Here is a 23723-nt window from a genome sequence, read left to right as displayed (position 1 = left end):
TAGGGCAGTGGAGAGTCATTCAGTCAGTCAGTCTTATTCATTGAGCGCTTACTGTGTGCAGAAGACTGTACTAAGCCCTTGGGAGAGTACAATATAAGACATAATAATAATGGTATTTGTTAAGTGCTTACTATGTGCCAAGCACTGTTCTAATCCCCATTTTAAAGATGAGGTAAAACATCTGAAAATGTCATTGTGAGTGACTGTGGGTGTAGAGAAGCAGCGTGGCTTAGAGAAACAGCGTGGCTCAGTGGAAAGAGCATGGGCTTGGGAGTCAGAGGTCATGGGTTCAAATCCTGGCTCCACCAATTGCCAGCTGTGTTGCTTTGGGCAAATCACTTCACTTCTCTGTGCCTCAGTTCCCTCATCTGTAAAATAGGGATTAAGATTGTGAGCCCCCCATGCAACCCCTGATAGCCTTGTAACCTCCCCAGTGCTTAGAACAGTGCTTTGCACATAGTAAGCACTTAATAAATGCCATTATTATTATTATTATTATGGGTTCAACTCCCAGCTCTGCCAGTTGTCAGCTGTGTGACTTTGCGCAGGTCACTTAACTTCTCTGGACCTCAGTTCCCTCATCTGGAAAATGGGGATTAAGACTGTGAGCCCCACGTGGGACAACCTGATCACCTAGAATCCTCCCCAGCTCTTAGAACAGTGATTTGCACATAGTAAGCACTTAACAAATGTCATCATTATCATTATTAAATTGGGGCATGTTCCTTCAATAGTCCTAGTCTGGATGGGTCCTACTTGACTGAACGCAGGGGTAGAAATTCAATTCACCCAAGGATCAATCTGGGCCTCTAGGTCGCAAACATGGCTGGTTGAGATTTGCTTCACCCAGCCTCCAGTGGGCCCAACACTCTTTTTTTTTTCCCCTAGTTGCTAAGCACCTATTATGTGCCAGACACTGTACCGAGCACAGGGGTCAGTATGAGCTAATGATGACGATGGCATTTGTTAAGCGCTTACTATGTGCCAAGCACTGTTCATGGCTAATCAGGTTGGCCATAGTCCCTGTCCTGCATGGGACTCACAGTCTAAATCCACATTTTACACATGAAGTAACTGAGGCACAGAGAAGTTAAGAGACTTACCCAAGGTCACACAGAAGACAAGTGGCAGAGTGGGATTAGAACTCAAGGCCTTTAACTTGCAGGGCCATGCTCTATCCATTAGGATATGCTGCTTCTCCTCTTCATGGCGCTGCAAGGCTCTGGTGACCCTGGATGTGGGCCTGGGAAAACACCCTCTTAGGTCCTTTGCCGAACCTCCAGTTTTTCCTGACTAAGCCCTCCTTCCTTCTTCTCCCACTCCTTTCTGCATAATCTGGATTTACCCCCTTTATTCATTCCCCCCCCATGCCCACAGCACTTATGTGCATAGCTTTCCAAGATCCGCCCTTTCCTCTCCATCCAAACCGCTACTCTGCTTGTTCAAGCTCTCATCCTATCCCGTCTGGATTACTGTATCAGCCTCCTCTCTGATCTCCCATTCTCCTGTCTCTCCCCACTTCAATCCATACTTCACGCCGCTGCCCGGATTGTCTTTGTCCAGAAACACTCTGGGCATGTTACTCCCCTCCTCAAAAATCTCCAGTGGCTACCAATCAACCTACGCATCAGGCAGAAACTCCTCACCCTCGGCTTCAAGGCTCTCCATCACCTCGCCCCCTCCTACCTCACCTCCCTTCTCTCCTTCTACAGCCCAGCCCGCACCCTCCGCTCTTCTGCCCCTAATCTCCTCACTGTGCCTCGTTCTCGCCTGTCCCGCTGTCAACCCCTGGCCCATGTCATCCCCCTGGCCTGGAATGCCCTCCCTCTCCACATCTGCCAAGCTAGCTCTCTTCCTCCCTTCAAGGCCCTACTGAGAGCTCACCTCCTCCAGGAGGCCTTCCCAAATTGAGCCTCCTCCTTCCTTTCCCCCTCCTCCCCCTCTCCATCCCCCCGCCTTACCTCCTTGCCTTCCCCACAGCACCTGTATATATGTATATATGTTTGTACATATTTATTACTCTATTTATTTATTTATTCATTTATTTATTTATTTTACTTGTACATATTTATTCTACTTATTTTATTTTCTTAATATGTTTGGTTTTGTTCTCTGTCTCCCCCTTCTAGACTGTGAGCCCACTGTTGGGTAGGGACTGTCTCTATATGTTGCCAACTTGTACTTCCCAAGTGCTTAGTACAGTGCCCTGCACACAGTAAGTGCTCGATAAATCTGATTGATTGAATGAATGAATGAATATCTTAATTTATTTATTCATATTAAAATCTGTCTCCCCCTCTAGATTGTAAGCTTGTTGTGGGCAGGGAATGTGTCCGTTTATTTTTATACTGTACTCTCCCAAGTGTTTAGTACAGTGCTCTACATCAGGAAGTGCTCAATAAATACAACTGATGGATTGACTGACTGATTCTTGGCAAAATTGCAATACGAAGTAATCTCGTCATTTCCCAAAGTAATAATGACAATTGTCATATTAGTTAAGTCCTGACTATATGCTGAGCACTGTACTAGATATGAGATAAGCAGGTCAGTCACAGTCCCTGTCCCACATGGGATTCAAAGTCTAAGAAGAAGAGAGGGGAGAATCAGCATTTCAAGCTCCATTTGGAGATGAGGACACTAAGGCCCAAGTTCGTATTGAATTGTACTTTCCAAGTGCTTAGTACAGTGATCTGCACACAGTAAGGGCTCAATACATATGACTGAATGAATGAATGAATAGCAATCAATCAATCATAATAATAATGATGATATTTGTTAAGTGCTTACTATGTGCCAAGCACTGTTCTAAGCACAGGGGTAGATACAAGATTATCAGGTTGTCCCACGTTGGGCTCACAGTCTTAATCCCCATTTTACAGATGAGATAACTGAGGCGCAAAGACGTTAACTGACTTGCCCAAAGTCACACAGCTGATAAGTGGCAGATCGGGGATTAGAACCCACGACCTCCAACTTCCAAGCCCATGCTCTTTCCACTAAACCACGTTGCTTCCCTAATCATATGTACTGAATACTTACTATGTGCAGAGCACTATACTAAGTGCTTGGAGAATATAATGCAACAAACTTTGCCCCCTTGTAGCCTGGAATTTGTGTTGTGTTTGTTCCAGGAGCATGTTTTCATTGTCAAATTCAAAATTTTTAAACATCTGTCTTCAGTGGATCCTGCTCCACACCAAAGGTTGATGCATCAAAACTCCTCCTGCCCACTGAACTGTGTGGTTTAATAATAATAGTAATAAGAATAGTGATAATCACAATTAGAGAATTTGTTAAGCACTTACTATGTGCAAGCACTGTACTAAGCTCCTGGGGTAGACACAGATCATCAGGGTTCACATGGGGCTCACAGTTTAAGTTGAAGGGGAGAAAAGGTATTGAATTGCCATTTTGTAAATGGGTGAACTAAGGCTCAGAGAAGTGGAGTGACTTGCCCAAGGTCACACAGCCCGTGTATGGTGGAGCCAGGATTAGAACCCAGGTCTTCTGACTCCCAGTCAAAGTGGAATCAAGATGGCTTTTTCCTAAAGTGGGCTGGCAAATGTCTGCCAGAAGGGCTTTCCATTTCATCCCATCAGCAAAACAAGGAGGAAATTCCACTCGTTATGGTGTTGTCATTGTGCCACATTGTGTTAGCATGCCATCATAATTGCGATTCCATTGAGTTATTGTAATTATTTCCCTTAACTGCTTGGAGAGAGTGGAGACACAGCTTCCAGCAGGCCACCCACCACCTGCTCTAAAATACAGCAGCCGGGATCAACCTCTATCAGCTTTATCTTGACTGATGACAAGAGTGGCAAGCTGATTAATACATTTAAAGTGCTGATCAATTTGTCTTATTCAAACCCTCTTGAACTGATTGTAATGAGCAGATCTTTTAACATAATGAAAATGGTGTGTTTCCCTTAACTTCATATTTCTGCTAGTTGGAGAAATGGGCTCCTTTATTGAACCTAAGGACGATTCACAGATACCCAGTTCCTATACAAGGCAGAGAGCAGCGTCGTAAAAACCCTCCCGCAATGAAAAGAGCTTGTAAATTCTATTAATAGAGCTAGTCCTCTCTATTGTTACCCAGTCTGTGGTCCTTAAAGCCATCTCTCCGCTTTATTATCCACAGCCTCAGAAGGCTTTAACACTTCCCACTCTTGGACAGTATTGGAGGCTTCCCCACCTCCCATCCTTAAAAGTTGTGAGAAGTAAAGCCAGATGTAGCCAGCCTTGGCACTCCGATGCAAGGATATTTACTGTCCGGAAATTGTATTTTCATAGTTGTCAGTTATTCATTATTCATTAAATATTGGTTCATGTTTAGAAGAGTTAGCCCACAAAGAGAAACTCAGGCTTGCACGGAATAAGCGATGATACTCCCCTGGCCATGTTGTGATTCCCTCCTCTTTGGCATGTGGCATTCCTTTGCAACTTGGATGACCAATTACTGTCTTCATGGATGCCAGGCCCTCAGGCTCCCAGGCACACATGATGTATCAAGTGTGTTGCCAGACATGTGCAGAGTGACATAAAGATGCCAACAATGATCTCTCTCCCTCTCTGCAGTCTCTCATTTTCTCCTCCCTTCAAGACTGCTCTACTTGGAGGCCCCCCAACATCTCAAACTTAACATGTCCAAAACAAAACTTCTTACCTTCCCACGCAGTGACTTTCCCATCACTGTAGACAGCACCACCATCCTTCCTGTCCTACAAACTTGATGATGATGATGATGATGATGGTATTTGTTAAGCTCTTACTATTTGCCAAACACTGTTCTAAGCACTGGGGTAGATACAAGGTAATCAGGTTGTCCCACGTGAGGCTCACGATCTTAATCCCCATTTGATAGATGAGGGAACTGAGGTACAGAGAAGCTAAGTGACTTGCCCAAGGTCACACAGCAGACAAGTGGCAGAGCAGGGATTAGAACCCATGTCCTCTGACTCCCAAACCCGGGCTCTTTCCACTAAGCTATGCTGCTTGTAATCTTGGCATTATCCTTGACTCATCTCTCTCATTCAACCCACATATTCAATCTGTCCCTGAATCCTGTTGGTTCCACCTTCACAATCTCTCCTTTTCCTCTGCCTCTTCCTCTCCATCCAAATTGCTACCACCTATATCAAAGCTCTTATCTTATCCAGCCTTGATTACTGTATCAGCCTCCTGGCTAACCTCCCTGACGCCTGCTCATACTTCCCTCTACTTCCTGGATCATTTTTCTACAAAACCTTTCAGTCCATGTTTCCCCACTCCTGAAGAACCTCCAGTAGCTGTCCATCCACCTCCACATCTAACAGAAGCTTCTTACCTTCGGCTTTAAATTACTCAATCGCCTCACCCCCTCCCACCTCATCTGGCTACTCTCCTACTAAAACCCAGCCGACACACTTGACTCATAATTCATTCAATCATATTTATTGAGCACTTACTGTGTGCAGAGCACTATACTAAGCGCTTGGGAAGTACAAGTCAGCAACATATAGAGATGGTCCCTACCCAACAACGGGCTCAGACAACAAAACAAAGCATGCCACCCTACTCATTGTACCTGAATCTCATTTATCTCGCCACTGACCTCTCACCCACTCCTGCCTCTGGCCTGGAACACTCTCCTTCTTCATATCAACCAATCAATCTCTCGTAATTATGGAGTGCTTATTGTTTGCAGCATTAATGTGTAACTCTCCCTCTAGCCTGTAAACTCACTATGGGCAAGGAATGTGCCTACTGACTCTGTTATATTGTTATATTGTACTCTCCCAAGTTTTAGTCCAGTGTTTCACACTCAGTAAGAGCTCAATAAATACGATCGATTGATTGGAGCACCCATCTGTATAAGGTGTAGCTTGCAAAGAACAGAGTTAGTGGGTAAACATAAAAAATACTTTGTTGGGAAGACAGTTTGGGAATTTGTTAGAAAGCAGATTGTAAAAGAGCCACGGCGAAATGGGCACTGTTACTGTTGTAAAAATAGCATAACAAGATTATATTGAGATACTCCAGTATTTAACTTAATAATTTAAATGTTTGCCTAATGAACTGGACATAATTGGATTAAGGCATTCTCAATTAGTCCTGATCCATCATCCTATACATCTGAGGTACGTTCTTCAGAACAAGATGGTGAGACTGCCACTCCCAGGAAAATTTTCCAGAAAACTTTCATTCAAGCTCTCCAAAGCTAAATCAGCTTTAGAAATGGTTTCAAGACCCATTGGAGAAAATTTCTCTTCAAATATAAGAGCTGCAAATAATCAAATCAGTTTTTCTTTAGGTGATGAAAATGTAGTTCGCACACTATATTTTTTCTTCCATCCTCTATCAGAATCGTGCTGAAAAGATTTCTTTCTGTAAACAGGTGAACACATAGGCTTAAATATTATGAGCATGAATTCCTATTTCTAAACAATTACACATTTCTGACGCATTTTTTTCTCAACTATTTATTAACTAAATATTTTTACGAAACACTCAAATTGAACCTACGGTCATTTCCAAGGGGAAGGTGTTTCTGAAAGGCACTTGCAAGGAGAATGAAGTGGGAAAATGGCCAAATCATAAATCAGAGTACATAAAAAAACTCCTGTCCCAGCTCCCCAGCAGTAGCTAGTGTTCATGGAGGCCAAGATTCTGAAGGAGGAAGCTAACCACAGCATTGTAGGGGACAGGCTGCTTCTAGTAAGTAACAATATTTATTAAGCTCTTACCATAGGCCAAGTCCTGGGCTAAACATTGGTAGACACAAAAGAAATCAGATTGGTCTCAGTCTCAGCCCCAAACAAGGTTCACAGTCTAAGATTTAATAATTAACTCTGGCGTTTCTTATGTGCCTACTCTGTGCTAACCACTGCACTAAGTCCTGGGGTAGATACAAGTTAGTCAGGTTGGACACAGTCCTTGTCCCATGTGGTCCTCACAGTCTGAACGGGAGGGAGAACAGGTCTTGAATTCCTATTTTACAGATGAGGAAATCAAGGTGCAGAGAATCGATCCATCAGTTATATTTATCAGAGAAGTAGCATGGCTCAGTGAAAAGAGCCTGGACTTGGGAGTCAGAGGTCGTGGGTTCTAATCCCAACTCCGCCACTTGTTAGCTGTGTGACTTTGGGCAAGTCACTTCACTTCTCTGTGCCTCAGTTACCTCATCTGTCAAATGGGGATGGAGACAATGAGCTCCACGTGGGACAATCTGATGACCTTGTATCCCCCCAGCACCTAGAACAGTGCTTTTCAGATAGTGCTTAACAAATACTATTATTATTATTATTATTATTGAATGCTTACTGTGTGCAGAGAACTGTACTAAGTACTGGGGAGAATACACTATAATAGATTTGGTAGACATGTTCCCTGCCCTCTAGGAACTTTCAGTCTAGAGGAGGAGCTTACAGTCTAGAGGAAGTGAAGTGACTAGGTTAAGGTCACACTGTGTCCAAGAGGCAGAACTGGGATTAGAATAGTGTCCTCTGACTCCCTGCCCTGAGCCCTTTTCATTAGGACACCCCTGAAGCTGGGGAAAGTAAGGTAAGGCACAGATTAGGTCACTAATTGATTAGGTCTCTTGGTCTCTCTACTTTTTATTTATTCATTCATTTGATCAAATTTATTGATGATGATGGTATTTGCTAAACACTTACTATGTGGCAAGCACTGTTCTAAACCCTAGGGTAGATAGAGAGTAATCAGGTTGCCCCATGTGAGTCTCACAGTTTTAATCCCCATTTTGCTGATGAGGTAACTGAGGCACAGAGAAGGTAGATGGCTTGCCCAAGGTCCCACAGCAGGAAAGTGGCAGATCCGGGATTAGAACTCATGCTCTCTGACTTCCAAGCCTGAGCTCTTTCCACTAAGCCATGCTGCTTCTCTAAATTTATTGAGTGGTTACTGTGTGCAGAGCACTTCACTAAGCACTTGGGAAAGTTCAGTACCACAATAAAGAGGAACATTCCCTGCCCACAGCGAGCTCACGGTCTAGAGTGGAGGAGGCAGACGTCAGTACAAATAAAGAAAATTTTGATTCCTGCTCTCAGTCCCACCCTCAATCCCTCCTCTTGACCCCTGCCTTCAATCAATCAATCAATCAATCAATCGTATTTATTGAGCGCTTACTATGTGCAGAGCACTGTACTAAGCGCTTGGGAAGTACAAATTGGCATCACATAGAGACAGTCCCTACCCAACAGTGGGCTCACAGTCTAAAAGGGGGAGACAGAGAACATAACCAAACATAGCAACAAAATAAAATAAGTAGGATAGAAATGTACAAGTAAAATAAATAAATAAATAGATAAATAGAGTAATAAATATGTACAACCATATATACATATATACAGGTGCTGTGGGGAAGGGAAGGAGGTAAGACAGGAGGATGGAGAGGGGGACGAGGGGGAGAGGAAAGAAGGGGCTCAGTCTGGGAAGGCCTCCTGGAGGAGGTGAGCTCTCAGCTCTCATCTTTCAGCAGCATCTCTCCCAAGGCTTGGGACTCAACCTTATCCTCTGCATTGACCTTTTTTTTAATAGTATTTATTAAGTGCTTACTAAATAAATGCCAGGCACTGTACTGAGTGCTGGATTAGGTACAAGAAAATCAGGATGAATACAGTTCCTATCCCACATGGGGTTCATAGTCTTTATCCCCATTTTACAGATGAGGTAACTGAAGCACAGGTTCATAGAGCAAACAAATGGCTAAGCGGGAATTATAACCCAGGTCTGCTGACTCTCAGGGCTGTGCTCTTTCTACTAGGCTTCATTATCCACCTGAAGATGTGTTTCAGCTCAAAAACAGTGATTTTGTTGCTGAATTGTATTTTCCAAGCACTTAGTACAGTGCTCTGCACACAGTAAGCACTCAATAAATGTGATTGAATGAATGAATGAATTCCACTTGAGTTCCAACCCTATCAATCAATTAATCAATCAATCAATCAGTGGTATTTATTGAGCACTTACTGTATGCAGAGCACTGTAGAGAGCAGCGTAGTCTAGTGGATAGAACACGGGCCTGGGAGTCAGAAGGACATGGGTTCTAATCCTGGCTCTGCCACATGTCCATTGTGCGAATACAGGCAAGTCACATAACTTCTTTGGGCCTCTGTTACCTCATCCATAAAATGGGAATTAAGAGTGTGAGCCCTTATGGGACAGGGACTGGGTCTAACTGGATTAACTTGTATCTACTCCAGTGCTTAGCACATAGAAAGCACTTACCAAGAACCATGATTATTATTACTATTATTACCATGCTTTTAGGAGAGTACAATGCAACAGAGTTGGTAGAAAGTTTCCCTGCTTACAAGGAGCTTTACAGCCTAGAGGGCTGCCACTTTTCCTCTTAAAGCCCAGAGCACTATTCTATAAAAGTGACCAAAATGAAGGAGAGATGCTTGGGCCTGGCCACCCTGGGATATGTGCCGATGTTGTCAAAAACTTTAGGTGTCTACTTTACTTCTAGGTTTGCATTCTGGGTCAGATGAACGTTCCCATCGTAACCATGGCAGTAAGCTCGTTGTGGGCAGGAAATGTGTATGTTTATTGTTTGTACTGTGCTCTCCCAAGTGCTTAGTACAGTGCCCTGTACACTTTCATTCATTCATTCATTCAATTGTATTTATTGAGCACTTACAGTGTGCAGAGCACTGTACTAAGTGCTTGGGAAGTGCAAGTTGGCAACATATAGAGATGGTCCCTACCCAACAGTGGGCTCACAGATTAGAAGGGGGAGATAGAGAACAAAACATATTAACAAAATAAAATAAATAGAATAAGTATGCACAAATAAAATAAATAAATAGAGTAATAAATTCATACAAACATATACATATATTCAGGTGCTGTGGGGAGAGGAAGGAGGTAAGGTGGGGGGGATAGGGAGGGGGAGGAGGGGGAGAGGAAGGAGGGGGCTCAGTCTGGGAAGGCCTCCTGGAGGAAGTGAGCTCTCAGTAGGGCCTTGAAGGGAGGAAGAGAGCTAGCTTGGTGGATGTGCGGAGGGAATAAGAGCTCAATAAATACATTTGAATGAATTAATTTATAGAATGCGCAACACAGGGAGTCCATGGCCTGTCCTGAGAAAAATCAAATGAAGATGGACAGACACTGACTCTGTCCTCACCGAGCTCATTCTCCTCTGCTCTTGGAAGTTGTAATGGGGAACTCACTGGAGTCCATTGGTTTCCCCCAATTTCTCACTAGGGGATGATCCACCATGCCTATTTTTATGGTATTTGTTAAGCGCTTACTCTGTGCCAGGCACTGTACTAATTACTGGGGTAGAGACAAGATAATCAAGTTGGACACAATCCACATCCCATGTGGATGTGACACTCCATGTCCATGTCCATGTCCCATGTGACACTCACAGTCTGAATCCCCATTTTACAGATGAGGTAACTGAGGCACAGAGATGTTAAGCAGCATGCCCAAGGTCACACAGCAGACAAGCGGCAGAGCCAGGATTAGATCTCAGGTCCTTCTGACTCCCAGGCCTGTGTTCTATCCATTAGGCTGTGTGGCTTCTCACCCACCTCCTTGCTTACCACTTACCTGCCTATCACCTTCCCCCACATCAGCCAGAAACCCTCCACTCATGCTCAAAGAGGCCTCCTAGATGAAATAATAAAAGATCCTCGTTGTCGGCCACCAGGGCTACTAGCCTCTCAGACAGTCTGATCCCAAACTGTGAATTTATGAAACCCTCCGTGGGCTTCAGCTCAGATTGCCAGGCAGGATGATGGAAGTGTCCAGCTCAGATGGTCAGTTTGGTCTCCTGAAGGCCACAAGCCACCCTCAGGGACCCCTCAGACATTTCACAAAAAAAACACCAATTCCGATGGGGCTTGATACCTGAGGGCTTGACCCCTCTCTCCATGAGCCGAGGGGGGTGGGGGGAGTGCACAAGGGATTTTAAAGACTCACCTGAGTTAGTCCACCCTTTCCTGGGGCCAAGGCAGACAGGCAGTGAGAGCCCAAGGGCTCCTCTCTGCAAGCGATTCCAAGCACGCGATCACAGCCAATTAACGTGGGAACTATGTCATCTCTAGAAATAGCATTTTAATGAGTGATAGCTCCAGGATAAATTGTCATCTCGTGATCCCTCATTAGAGTACTTAATTAGATCCATCATAAAATATATTGATAAATTCCACTGAGCAAGTCCATATGATATGTAACTTTCTCCATAATCCCCTTGGCCTCTTCAGTGCCCCCACCTCCCCCCACACACATCCACAGAGTAGAGGAAGGAAGCACAAGGAAAGGGTTGGAAATTCAGAGAATAATCCCAAAATGGGTTGCGGAAGGAGAGGGAAGGCAGTGGTGCTTTGTGACTGGTTGGGATTACCTGGGTTGCAGATATTTCCAACCTGAGAACGTGCAGAAAAGAAGACTAGAGCAAATTTTAAGCACGAGAGCTGTGACTTCTCCCTCTTTCCCCCAGAGGGCCTTAGCTCTAGCCCCACAACTCCAGTCCTCTCAATCCAGTCCCCGACTCCAGTCCTCCAATTCCAGGCCCCCACTTAATTCCCCCTGCTTTAGTCCTTCCCACATCAGGCTCTCTCTCCAGCTCCCCTTTCTAATCCCCCTACTCCAGTCCTCCTTCTAATTGTCCTCTCTCCTGTTTCTTGCTCCAACACCAGACTCCAGTCTTCCAACTGGGAGCTCCCTCACTCCAGACTCCACGTTCCTTCTCAGAGCTGGTGGGAAAACCCACTGGGAAGGATAACACAGACACCTGGGATACAGTGGAGAATGTTGTCTGGGAACTGCACCTCTGCCACCTTGAGAGAATCAGGGAAACGGTGGTCCTTGAGTCAGAGATGAGGGTTCAGTCCTCATCTGTGTGTGAAGGCAACATCCGATCCTTTTATCTAGAGGAGTCAATATCCTCCTACCGAGAAATGCCTATCAGTTGGATGATTTTCTAAGATTGACAGCACATGGTAACCTGCCCTTTTTTATGGTATTTGTTAAGGATTTCTCATATGCCAGGCACTATAGTAAGGACTGGGGTCAATAACAATAATAATAAAAATAATGATGGCAATTGTTAAGCACTTACTATGTGTCATCACTGTTCTAAGCACTGAGGTAGATATAAGGTAATAAAGTTGTCTCCCATGGAGCTCACAGTCTTAATCCCCATTCATTCAATCATATTTATTGAGCGCTTACTGTGAGCAGAGCACTGAACTAGGCGCTTGGAAAGTACAATTCATCAACAAATAGAGACAATCCCTACCCAAAAACGGGCTCACAGTCTAGAATGGGGAAGACAACGTAATTGAGGCCTAGAGAAGTTAAGGGACTTGCCCAAAGTCACATAGCTGACAAGTGGCAGAGCTGGGATTAGAACCCATGACCTCTGATTCCCAAGTCCGTGCTCTTCCACTTAAGCCACAATATAAGGTAACCTGGTTGAACCCGGTCTATGTCCCACATTGGGATCACAGAGTTAATCCCCATTTTATAGATGAGGGAACTGAGGCACAGAGAACTACAGTGATTTGACAAAGTCACACAGCAAACAAGTGGGCTCATTAAAGGCAGGGAATGTGTCTGTTTATTGTTATATTAATAATAATGGTACTTATTAAGTGCTTACTATGTGCCAAGCACTGTTCTAAGTGCTGGAGTAGATATAAATTAATCAGGTTGGACACAGTCCCTGTCCCACGTGGAGCTCACACACTCAATCCTCATTTTACAGATGAGGTGACCTAGGACCAGAGAAGTGAAGTGACTTGCCCAAGGTCACACAGAAGACATGTGGCAGAGTTGGTATTAGAACCTATGACCTTCTGAGTCCCAGGCCAGGGCTCTATCCATTGGACCATGCTGCTTCTCTGATGGCACTCTGATGACTCTGGATTGTACTTTCCCAAGCACTTAGTACAATGCTTTGTGTATATAGCTATAATTCTATTTATTCTGATGGTATTGACACCTGTTTACTTGTTTTGATGTCTGTCTCCCCCTTCTAAAGTGTGAGCCCGTTGTTGGGTAGGGACCATCTCTATATGTTGCCAATTTGTACTTCCCAAGCACTTAGTATAGTGCTCTGCACACAGTAAATGCTCAATAAATATGATTGAATGAATGAATGAAATGCTGTGCACACAGTAAGCACTTAATAAATACAATTGAATGAAGTGGTGTAGTGGGGATTAGAACCCGGGTCATTCTGACTCCTAAACATTTGGCTTCAAATTTCTCTATCACCTTGTCCTCTCCTACCTCACCTCTCTTCTCTCCTTTTACAGCCCAGCCCGCACCCTCTGCTCCTCTGCCACTGCTAACCTCCTCACTGGGCCTCGTTCTCTCCTGTCCCACCGTTGACCCCTGGCCCACATCCTACCTCTGGCCTGGAATGCTCTCCCTCCACACATCCGCCAAACTAGCTCTCTTCCTCCCTTCGAAGCCCTACTGAGAGCTCACCTCCACCAGGAGGCCTTCCCAGATGGAGCCCCCCTTTTCCTCTACTCCTCCTCCCCTCACCTCCGCATCTCCCCCACTCCCTCCCTCTGTCCTACCCCCTTCCCCTACCCACAGCACTTGTGTATATTTGTACATATTTATTACTCTATTTTATTAATCATGTGTATATATCTATAATTATATTTATTTTGATGGTATTGACACCTGTCTACTTGTTTTGTTTTGCTGTCTGTCTCCCCCTTCTAGACTGTGAGTCCATTGTTGGGTAGGGACTGTGTGCCGAGCACTGTACTAAGCACCAGATGGGGGTAACTGAGGCACAGAGAAGTGGAGTGACTTGCCCAAAGTCACACAGCTGATAAGTGGCCCCTCCCCATCCCCCCCACCTTACCTCCTTCCCCTCCCCACAGCACCTGTGTATATGTATATATGCTTGCACAGATTTATTTATTTATTTTATTATTTATTTAATTTTTAATTTTTATTGTTTATCTATTTTATTTAATATTTATTTTATTTGTACATATTTATTCTATTTATTTTATTTTGTTAGTATGTTTTTTTTTTGTTCTCTGTCTCCCCCTTCTAGACTGTGAGCCCACTGTTGGGTAGGGACCGTCTCTATATGTTGCCAACTTGGACTTCCCAAGTGCTTAGTCCAGTGCTCTGCACACAGTAAGCTCTCAATAAATACGATTGAATGAATGAATGAATGAATGTTTTGTTTTGTTCTCTGTCTCCCCCTTCTAGACTGTGAGCCCACTGTTGGGTAGGGACCGTCTCTATATGTTGCCAACTTGTACTTCCCAAGCGCTTAGTACAGTGCTCTGCACAGTACTAAGCGCTCAATAAATACAATTGAATGAATGAATGAATGAATGAATGACTGTCTCTATATGTTGCCGAATTGTGTTTTCCAAGGGCTTAGTACAGTGCTGTGCATACAGTAAGTGCTCAATAAATATGATTGAATGAATGAATGAGTAAACCCGTGCTCCATCCACTAGGTATGCTTGTACTTTCTCAGGGCTTAGTACAGTGCTCTGCATACAGTAAGTGCTCAATAAATATGATTGATTGAATGAATGAATAAACCCGTGCTCCTTCCACTGGGCATGCTGCTTCTCTGTCTTCTGTAACCACTTAGTCTGGGTAACGTGCAGTCATATAGATACTGTTCATTTAATGAATTATCTGCCAGATTTAAAGTATGAAAACAAAATAGTGATTTGCCAGACAAAATAATGTGCATTTGGAGTTACCCTCAGACAAATATTTAAATTATCATTACAAAGTAAATGCAAATGTGGTTTTCAAATCATAAAGGTATTTCAAGCCACGCTAAACAAGAAATTACTTGAACTCATAATATAATCCAGTGGCAGCTGCTACCCTTAAGCACTTTCTGATAATTAAGGGAGGGCAGGAATAGCTCTCTGGAGATTTGGACAATTGTCTGAATTTTTGAAATAAAAGAATCATCAAATGAATAACTACGAGCATTGGAAACTACTCCACTGTCAATAATGGAAAAAAGAAAAGAAAAGCAGCAGAAACGATAGAAAACAATTTCAAAAAGTGAAGAAAAATATGCAAAAATATCAGAAAAGAGGAAAATCTTGATTCCTTTTCTTAAAAAAAAAGATCTTGGGTTTTAAGTGGAATTTGTGTTAATTATGTAAGTACAGTTGATTGCCATCAAAATCTGTAGCCCGTAAAATATTGGTAAACTTGTATGTGGAGATCATATTGTACTCTCCCAACTACTTACTCCAGCGCTCAGCATGCAGTAAGTGCTCAATAAATACTACTGCTTGATTATGGGGCATGTCAAAGGACAGGAACCATATTTAATTCTCCCCTGTGTATTCTTTTCCAGTGCTTAATAATGATGGTATTTGTTAAGCACTTATTATGTGTGAAGCACTGTTTTAAGTGCTGAGGAGGATACAAGGTGATCACGTTGTCCCACGTTGGGCTCACAGTCTTAATCCCCATTTTACAGATGAGGTAAATGAGGCTCAGAGAAGTTAAGTGACTTGCCCAGGGTTACACATCAGACGTGGGGGAGCCAGGATTAGACCCCATGACCTCTGACTTCCAAGCCCGTGCTCTTTCCACTGAGCCACTCTGCTTCTCTTAATACGTTGCTTAATACATTGCTTTACACTCAGTAAGCACTTAATAAGTACTATAACTACTACTGTTTTTAGCATATGACTAGATAGTTGGTGGTATGTTCCCTTTGCCAGTCCTTCCCATCCTCCCCCCTGGGTTTGGGCAGGATGGGGCAAAGAGTGAGACCCGATTCATGTTCATACCCGAGGGGAGGGGCACTCTGGCTCTCCGTCCTACCAGCTTCTCACCCACCCCTGGCACAGACATAGCTCTGTGAGGCAGCCTTGCCTTTTCTGCTCCCCTGGGTTAGACTGTGAGCCCATTGTTCAGTAGAGACCCTCTATACGTTGCCGATTTGTACTTCCCAAGCACTTAGTGCAGTGCTCTGCATCCAGTAAGCACTCGATAAATATGATCGAATGAATGAATGTATGGATCACCCAGAAAGAATGACCAATTGTCCAGATATGTAGCAGTATAATTGGAGGCCCATCACAGGCGAAATATCAATAATAATAATAATAATAATACATGTTATGGACTTACTGTGTGCCCAGCACTGGGGTAGATACAAAATAATGAAGTTAGATGCAGACCTGTTCCACACTGGACCCATTGTCTAAGAAAGAGGGGGATCAAGTATTCAATCCCCATTTAAAGATAAAGGAAACTGAGGCCAATAAAATTTAAATGACTTGTACAAACTCAGCAAGGAAGTAGAGGAGCCGGGATTAGAACCCAGGTCCTCTGACTCCCAGACACGAGTTTCTTCCACTCTACCCTCTGCATCAGCTAAGCACTTGCATCTGTGCCCTTTGAGCATTTGGTATTCGCCCCACTCTCAGCCCTACAGCACTTATGTACATATCTGAAAATAATTTACATTATTTTAAATGTGTCTACCAGCTCTGTTATATTGTACTGTCCCAAGCTCTTAGTACAGTGCCCTGCACACAGTGAGCACTCAATAAATGTCATTGATTGATTGAGTGATAGGGAAGGCTTATGCAAGACAGCCTGATGGGATTATCCCTACTATTAAATATGGATCAACACAATCAATCCATCATATTTATTGAGTACTTATTGTGTTCAGAGCACTGTAATAAATGCTTAGGAGAATACAATGTAAAAGTCGGTAGACATATATCCTGACCGAACGAGCTTAACTCCACTGGATTGTCAGTTCTTTGAGGGTAGCAATCATATATACTACCTCTAGTCCACTCTCCCAAGTGCTCAGAACAGTGCTCTGCACACAGTAGACACTCAAAAAATACCACTGATAGATTAAGCCTGGGACACGGGGTGGGGTGGAGTTTAAGCCTGTTTTGACCCCTGGGGCTACATTTCTGTGACCCAGCAAATAGGGCACCTCTGATGACTTCTATTTTTTCTTTCCCCTAAAGTATTTTACCGAGGATCTACCCCTATTCTATACTGCTTCATATTTAAGTGATTTCTTTAAAACAATTTTTAAGAGAAGCAGCATGGCTCAGTGGAAAGAGCCCGGGCTTGGAAGTCAGAGGTTATGGGTTCTAATTCTGGCTCCACCACTTTTCTGCTGTGTGACTTTGGGCAAGTCACTTCACTTCTCTGTGCCTTAGTTCCCTCATCTGTAAAATGGGGATGAAGACTGTGAGTCCCACGTGGGACAACCTGATCACCTTGTATCCTCCCAGTGCTAAGAACAGTGCTCTGCACATAGTAAGCACTTAATAAATACCAACATTATTATTATTATCATTATTATTATCCCCCAAACATGTGATGTATATACGGGTGAGTTATGCTGAGGGAGGAATTGAGCCTTGGGATTTCCACAGTCTTACCAATTCTGCCGAATGGGTGGAGGTGGCTCTCGGAGTGTCCATGCTGCCAGAAGTGTCATCTGAATTATGACCCTAAATTTCATTTGCCAACATCCATTTTCCCCTCCGAACAGGGGGAAATGTACGCTACAAACACATGCTACTCTGGTGTCCTTACTTTACTCGACTTTATTATACATTTAATTTATTTTCCCCAGGACTCTGCAGAAGCTTCTTTATTTAACACCAACAATTTACAAATTCTGTTTGACAATTCTTTCCATTTGATAAATTCATAACTCAAGGGCTGCAGAAATAGAACGGAATGTTTGTAAGTCCTCTTGAAGGAAGCGAGAGGGTTTATTTGATGCGTATATTCTTCACTACCTACTGCCATCTACTGCAAGATGATCAGTAATGCAAATAGACCTATTTTGGAAGAATTTTTTGGTGTTCATTTCTAGTCACGCTGTGGGCACTCCAAGTTGGAAGTGATTTGTCTTTTAACTTTGGGGATTGTTGGTCTATCATCTTGTGCGGGTTGGGCAATCGAGGAGGTCATGAGGAGACATTGTAGCCTAATAGGAAGAGCATGGAACTGAGTCAGGAGACCAGGGTTTTAGCTCCACTTATCAGCTGTGTCACCTTGGGCAAGTCACTTAACCCCTCTTGGGACCTCAGTTTCCTCATCTGTAACATAAATTGTGAAACAGCCATGAAGGACAGAGGCTGTTTTCAATCTGATAACTTGTATAATAATGATGGTATTTGTTAAGTGCTTACTATGTGTCAAGCACTGTTCTAAGTGCTGGGGTAGATACAAGGTAATCAGGTTGTCCCACATGGGTCTCACAGGCTTCATCCCCATTTTACAGATGAGGTAACTGAGGCACAGAGAAATTAAGTGACTTGCCCAAAGTCACTCAGCTGACAAGTGGCAGAGGCATGATTAGGACCCATGACCTCTGACTCCCAAGCCCGTGCTCTTTCCACTAAGCCACATACCCCAGATCTTAGAAAACCAATCAATCAGTCAATTAATAGTATTTACTTAGTATTTACTAGAGAAGCAGCCTGGCCCAGTGGAGAGAGTAGAGGCCTGGGAGTCAGAAGACCTGGGTTCTAATCCTGACTCCCTCACTTGTCTGCTGGCTGATCTAGGGCAAGTCACAACTTCTCTGTGCCTCAATTACTTCATCTGTAAAATGGGGACTGAGGCTGTGAGCCCTGCATGGGATATTAACTGTGTCCACCCCTAACTATCCCAGCACTTAGTACAGTGCCTGGCACATAGTAAACACTTAACAAATGTCATTATTATTATTATTACAAAAAACAGAGATGGCAGACACTGCCCCTGACTTCAAGGAGCTTACAGTCTAGTGGAGCTCACTGGCAAAGATTTTGGTTTTGAAGGGCTCATCCTTGGCTCTGTTTGGGTCACAAATCTATTTGTAGGTGATTAAGTACGGAGTCAGATGGCGGTGTTTAATTTACCCTAGGCACTATTAAGGATTTACTTACTGACACATCCACTTCCCTTCTTCCTCCACTCTGTAAAGTATTTCAGCGCCCACATCCACCGCTAGATTCAAGCTCATTCATTCATTCATTCAATTGTATTTATTGAGCGCTTACTGTATGCAGAGCACTGTACTAAGCACTTGGAAAGTACAAGTTGGCAACATAAGAGACGGTCCCTACCCAACAGCGGGCTCACAGTCTGCTCCTCAAAGGCAGGAACTTCTACCTCTGTCATATTCTCTGGGTGCTTAGTACAGCACTTTTCACGAAATATGTTCAATGCATACTACTGGCTGATCAGCAGATTAGCTCAATTGAGCATCCGGAGCACGAGAAAAGAAGTGCTACTTTTTTACTACATTTATTGGCAACGAACCGAACAGAGGATCTTTTTGTAAAGTAGGAATCACAGAAAGTTGATGAGAAAATGAGGGCCAGTCCTTTCTATTTCTTTGAAGAGTGAGGATTGCATTAAAATTGCAAAGCATTGCAAATCCCTACTGAGAGCTCACTTCCTCCAGGAGGCCTTCCCAGACTGAGACCCCCCTTTCTCCTCTCCTCCACCTCTCCTCCCCATCACCCCCCTTCCTCCCTCTGCCCTACACCCTTCCCCTCCCCACAGCACTTGGGTATATTTGTACATACTCGTTACTCTATATTATTAATGATGTGCGTTTAGCTGTAATTCTATTTATTCTGATGGCATTAACACCTGTCTACTTGCTTTGTTTTGTTGTCTGTCTCCCCCTTCTAGACCGTGAGCCCATCATCTCTATATGTTGCTGATTTGTACTTCCCAAGCGCTTAGTACAGTGCTCTGCACACAGTAAGCACTCAATAAATACGATTGAATGAATGAATAAATTAACTATTTCTAAATTAAGCACGGAAAGAGCGTAGAAATGGGAGTTAGAATCAATTAATGGTGTTTATTCAGTGCTTACTATGTGCAGAACACACTATGAAGCATTTGGGAGAATACAATAAAATAGAGCTGACGGACACATTCCCTAGTCCTGATTTGGTCACTTTACTGCTGTATGACCTTAGACAGTCATTTAAACTTTCTGTACCTTAGTTTCTTAGCTGTAAATGGGAATCAAATCTCTTTTAAACTGTATGGAACAGGGACTGTTTTCAATCTGATTATCTTGTATCTATCCTAATGCTTAGCCCATTGCTTGGCATCATTGTCATATTAATATTATTAGTAGATGAAACTTTCAAGCTGCCAAGGCTCTTTTGGTGCTTTTATGTTTCCAAAAAAGAGTGCTTTTTTGTTTCCAAAATAGCTTAGTAATAAGATAGTCAGATAGATTGGCTAACTTCCCTGTCCCTCATGGGGCTCACAGTCTTAATCCCCATTTTACAAGTGAGGAAACTGAAGCCCGAAGAAGTTAAATGACTTGCCCAAGGTCACACAGCAGACAAGTGGCAGAGCTGGGATTAGAACCTCAGTCCTCTGACTCCCAGGCCCATTTTTTTTTTCACTAGATTCTGCTACTTCCCCATAAGCCCATCAAGCATGAGTTTTTGCTCCTCAAAAATAAGTCATTCCCAGGACAGACTGGGAACTTCAAGATAAAATAATACTCAAAAGGCCATTTAGTTCAATCTTCTGCCTCCTGGAAGGAAGAAACAAATACTGTCCCGAAGAGATAGCTGTCTTCCTTTCCTCTAAAAGTTCCTCAAGGAGAGTCAGAACCCTCTCACAATAATCCGTTTCAGCATCTCCCAGGGCGGCAGTCAGGAAGTTCTTCCCAATATCCAACCTAAATCCTTCCTGCTGCAAATTCAGCTCATTCCCTAAGTGGGAAAAAAAGAACAGTTGTTTGACATGTGGTCTTACACTAGGCTCCCTTTTAGAATGAGGGATTGATATTACCATAGCCTCCCTCCCATTCCTCCAACCCCTCCACCACCTGCTCCTCAGGTCTCCCCTCTCCAAGATGAATAATTCCAAGTATTTTTAGTCTTTTCTCAAAGGGTCCATTTCCTCCACCTCGACTCATTCTGGTGGTGTTCCTCTCACTTTGCAATTCATGTGTTGATGTTAGCATCCACAGCTGGAATAACAATAGTAATAATAATTGTGGTATCTGTTATGTGCTTCTCAGGCACTAAACACTGTAGTAAATGCTGGGGCAGATGCCAGTCCTCTAATTAAAGCCTGTTCCCTCTGTGAATGAGCAGAGGTGAACTGATAGCATGACATCCTTGTCCCCCTGCCTCCCCCCCGACCCCAACAGCAATTATCCCCATTTTTTCCAGCCCATCCTTGCTTGTTTCTTCACCTCATGCCACACTATTGATTTCTGGTTCTCTCCCTGTCACTCTGACCTTTCATTTATTCATTCAAGCGTGGCTTAGTGGAAAGAGCCCAGGCTTGGGAGCCAGAGGTTGGGGGTTCTAATCCCGGCTTTGCCATTTGTCAGCTGTGTGACTGTGGGCAAGTCACTTAACTTCTCTGTTCCTCAGTTTCCTCATCTGTAAAAATGGAGATTAAGTCTGTGAGCCCCACGTGGAACAACATGATTACCTTGTATCTACCCCAGTGCTTAGAACAGTGCTTGGCACATAGTAAGCACTTAACAAATACCAATATTATTATCATTATTATTATTATTATTATTATTTAATGAGCGCTTTCTATGGTATCTGTTAAGATAGCACAGAGCACTGTACTAAGCACTTGGGAGAGTACAATGTAACAGTAAACAGATACATTCCCCATCCATGAGCTTACAGTCTAGACCAGCAGAGTTTACAGTCTAGATCTGCAGAGTTCTCAGCCAAATTTTCCAACCCTAGGCTCACCCTGGGGACAGGTGCCTGGCATGGCTTAGTGGCAAGAGCACAGGCCTGGGAGTCGGAGGACATGGGTTCTAATCCCAGATCCACCATTGGTCTGCTATGTGACCTTGGGCAAGTCACTTCACTTCTCTGTGTCTCAGTTCCCTCATCTGTAAAATGGGGATTAAGACTTTGAGACCCATGTGGGACAATCTGATTACCTTGTATCTGTTCCAGCACTTAGAACAGTGCTTGGCACATAGTACGTGCTTAACAAACACCATTATTATTATTACTATTGTTATTATTATTATTCCATTCTTCCAGCATTACCCTTCCTGGGGCTCCAGACATAAACACGGTGTAGTGGATTGAGCACTGCTCTGGGTTCTAACCCTGTTTCACCACTTGTCTGCTGTGTGGCCTGGGGCAAGATACTTCACTTCTCTGGGCCTCAGTTCCCTCATCTGTGAACTGGGGATTAAGATTGTGAGCACCAGGTGGGGCAAGGACTGTGTCCAACCCGATTTGCTTGTATTCACCCCTGAGCTTAGTACAGTGCCTGGTACATACAAGCGCTTAAACAAATACCACAATTATTATCATTATTAAATCTTGGTCCTGTTTCAGTCAGTTAATCCATCAATCAGTGGTATTTATTGAACATTTACTGAGTGCTGGGCACAGTACCGAGAGCGTGGGAGAACAGAATAGAGTTTGTAGATAAAATTCTTGCCCTGAAGGAGCTTATAGTTCATTTCCCTGTGCCCATTTTTCCAACTTGTCATGGTGATTTAGCTCCTCTAATGCCAATCTACTTGCTGTACCTCAATCTAGTCTATTTTGCCACCAACCCTTCACCCACATTCTGCCTCTGACCTGGAACTCTCTCCTCCTTCAAGTCCCATAGACAGTCACTCTCCACATCTTTCAATGCCCTATTAAAATAGCCTCACCTTCAAGTTCACCTTCCCTGATTAACCCCTCATCCCCCTTCCCCCCTGTCCTTTCCGTGTCACCCTTACACTTGCATTTGTATTTTGGAAGCACTTAATAGTCATCCCACCCTCAGCCCCAAAGCACTTGTATACAACTTGTCTTATGCCATGAGTCATTTCCAACCCATAGTGACACCACAGGCACATCTCTCCTACAGCACCCCGCTCTCCATCTGCAATCGTTTGGTAGTGCATCCAGAAGTGTTTTACCATCGGCACCCTCCACGCAGTAAACTTGAGTCTCCACCCTCGACTTTCTCCCATGCTGCTGCTGCCCAGCACGGGTGAATTTTGATCTGTAGAAGATTGCCTTCCACTCGCTAGCCACTGCCCAAGCTAGGAATGGAATGGATAGGCCTCTGCTTGACTCACCTTCCCATAGCCAAGACTGGTAGTGTACTGGAAACTCTCCAGGTGCGACCCTGAGAGGGGACTCATATCCAAATCCATACTTTATTGCAATGTTCATTTCCCCCTCTAGACTGTAAGCTCCTTGAAAGCAAGGAACCTGACTACCAAACCTGTTGTACTCTCCCAAGTTTTTAACATAATGCTCTGCACACAGTAAGTGCTCAGTAAATATGACATTGATTGATAAGTCATTTTGAAATTGACCCAGTCCTCTACCATTCTAACTCAGCAATCTCCTTAGCAAATTCATGAGCACCCATGCAATTAATAAATTGATAAGCAGCATGGCCTATTAGATAAAGCATGGACCTAGGGGTCAGAAGGACATGGGTCCTAATCCCGGTTCCACCACTTGTCTGCTGTGTGACCTTGAACCTGTCACTTCATTTCTCTGTGCCTCAATTACTCCATCAATAAAATGGGGATTAAGACTGTGAGCCCCATGTGTGTCAAGGACTATATTCTACCCTATCACCTTGTATCTATCCAGAGCTTAGTACAGTGTATGGCACATAGTGTTTAATGAATACCATAAAAAATTATAAATGACTAAGTTCTTATTGTGCTGAGAGATAGGTAGAATACAGTCACCTTTGTGACCCCCCACTTTCCT

The 23723-nt window shown here is 43.7% G+C and overlaps 1 non-coding gene across 1 annotated transcript; it reads right to left on the bottom strand.

The window, feature by feature from the left end:
• Positions 1 to 22993: 22993 nt before the first annotated feature.
• LOC119944353 lies at positions 22994 to 23131 on the bottom strand. The gene has a single exon (XR_005455841.1). It is a non-coding gene; the product is annotated as a small nucleolar RNA SNORA7 (small nucleolar RNA).
• Between the last annotated feature and the right edge of the window lie 592 nt (positions 23132 to 23723).

The sequence above is a fragment of the Tachyglossus aculeatus genome, chromosome 22, assembly GCF_015852505.1.
Source record: "Tachyglossus aculeatus isolate mTacAcu1 chromosome 22, mTacAcu1.pri, whole genome shotgun sequence".
Taxonomy (NCBI): domain Eukaryota; kingdom Metazoa; phylum Chordata; class Mammalia; order Monotremata; family Tachyglossidae; genus Tachyglossus; species Tachyglossus aculeatus.
This window is presented reverse-complemented; position numbering and strand designations above follow the sequence as displayed.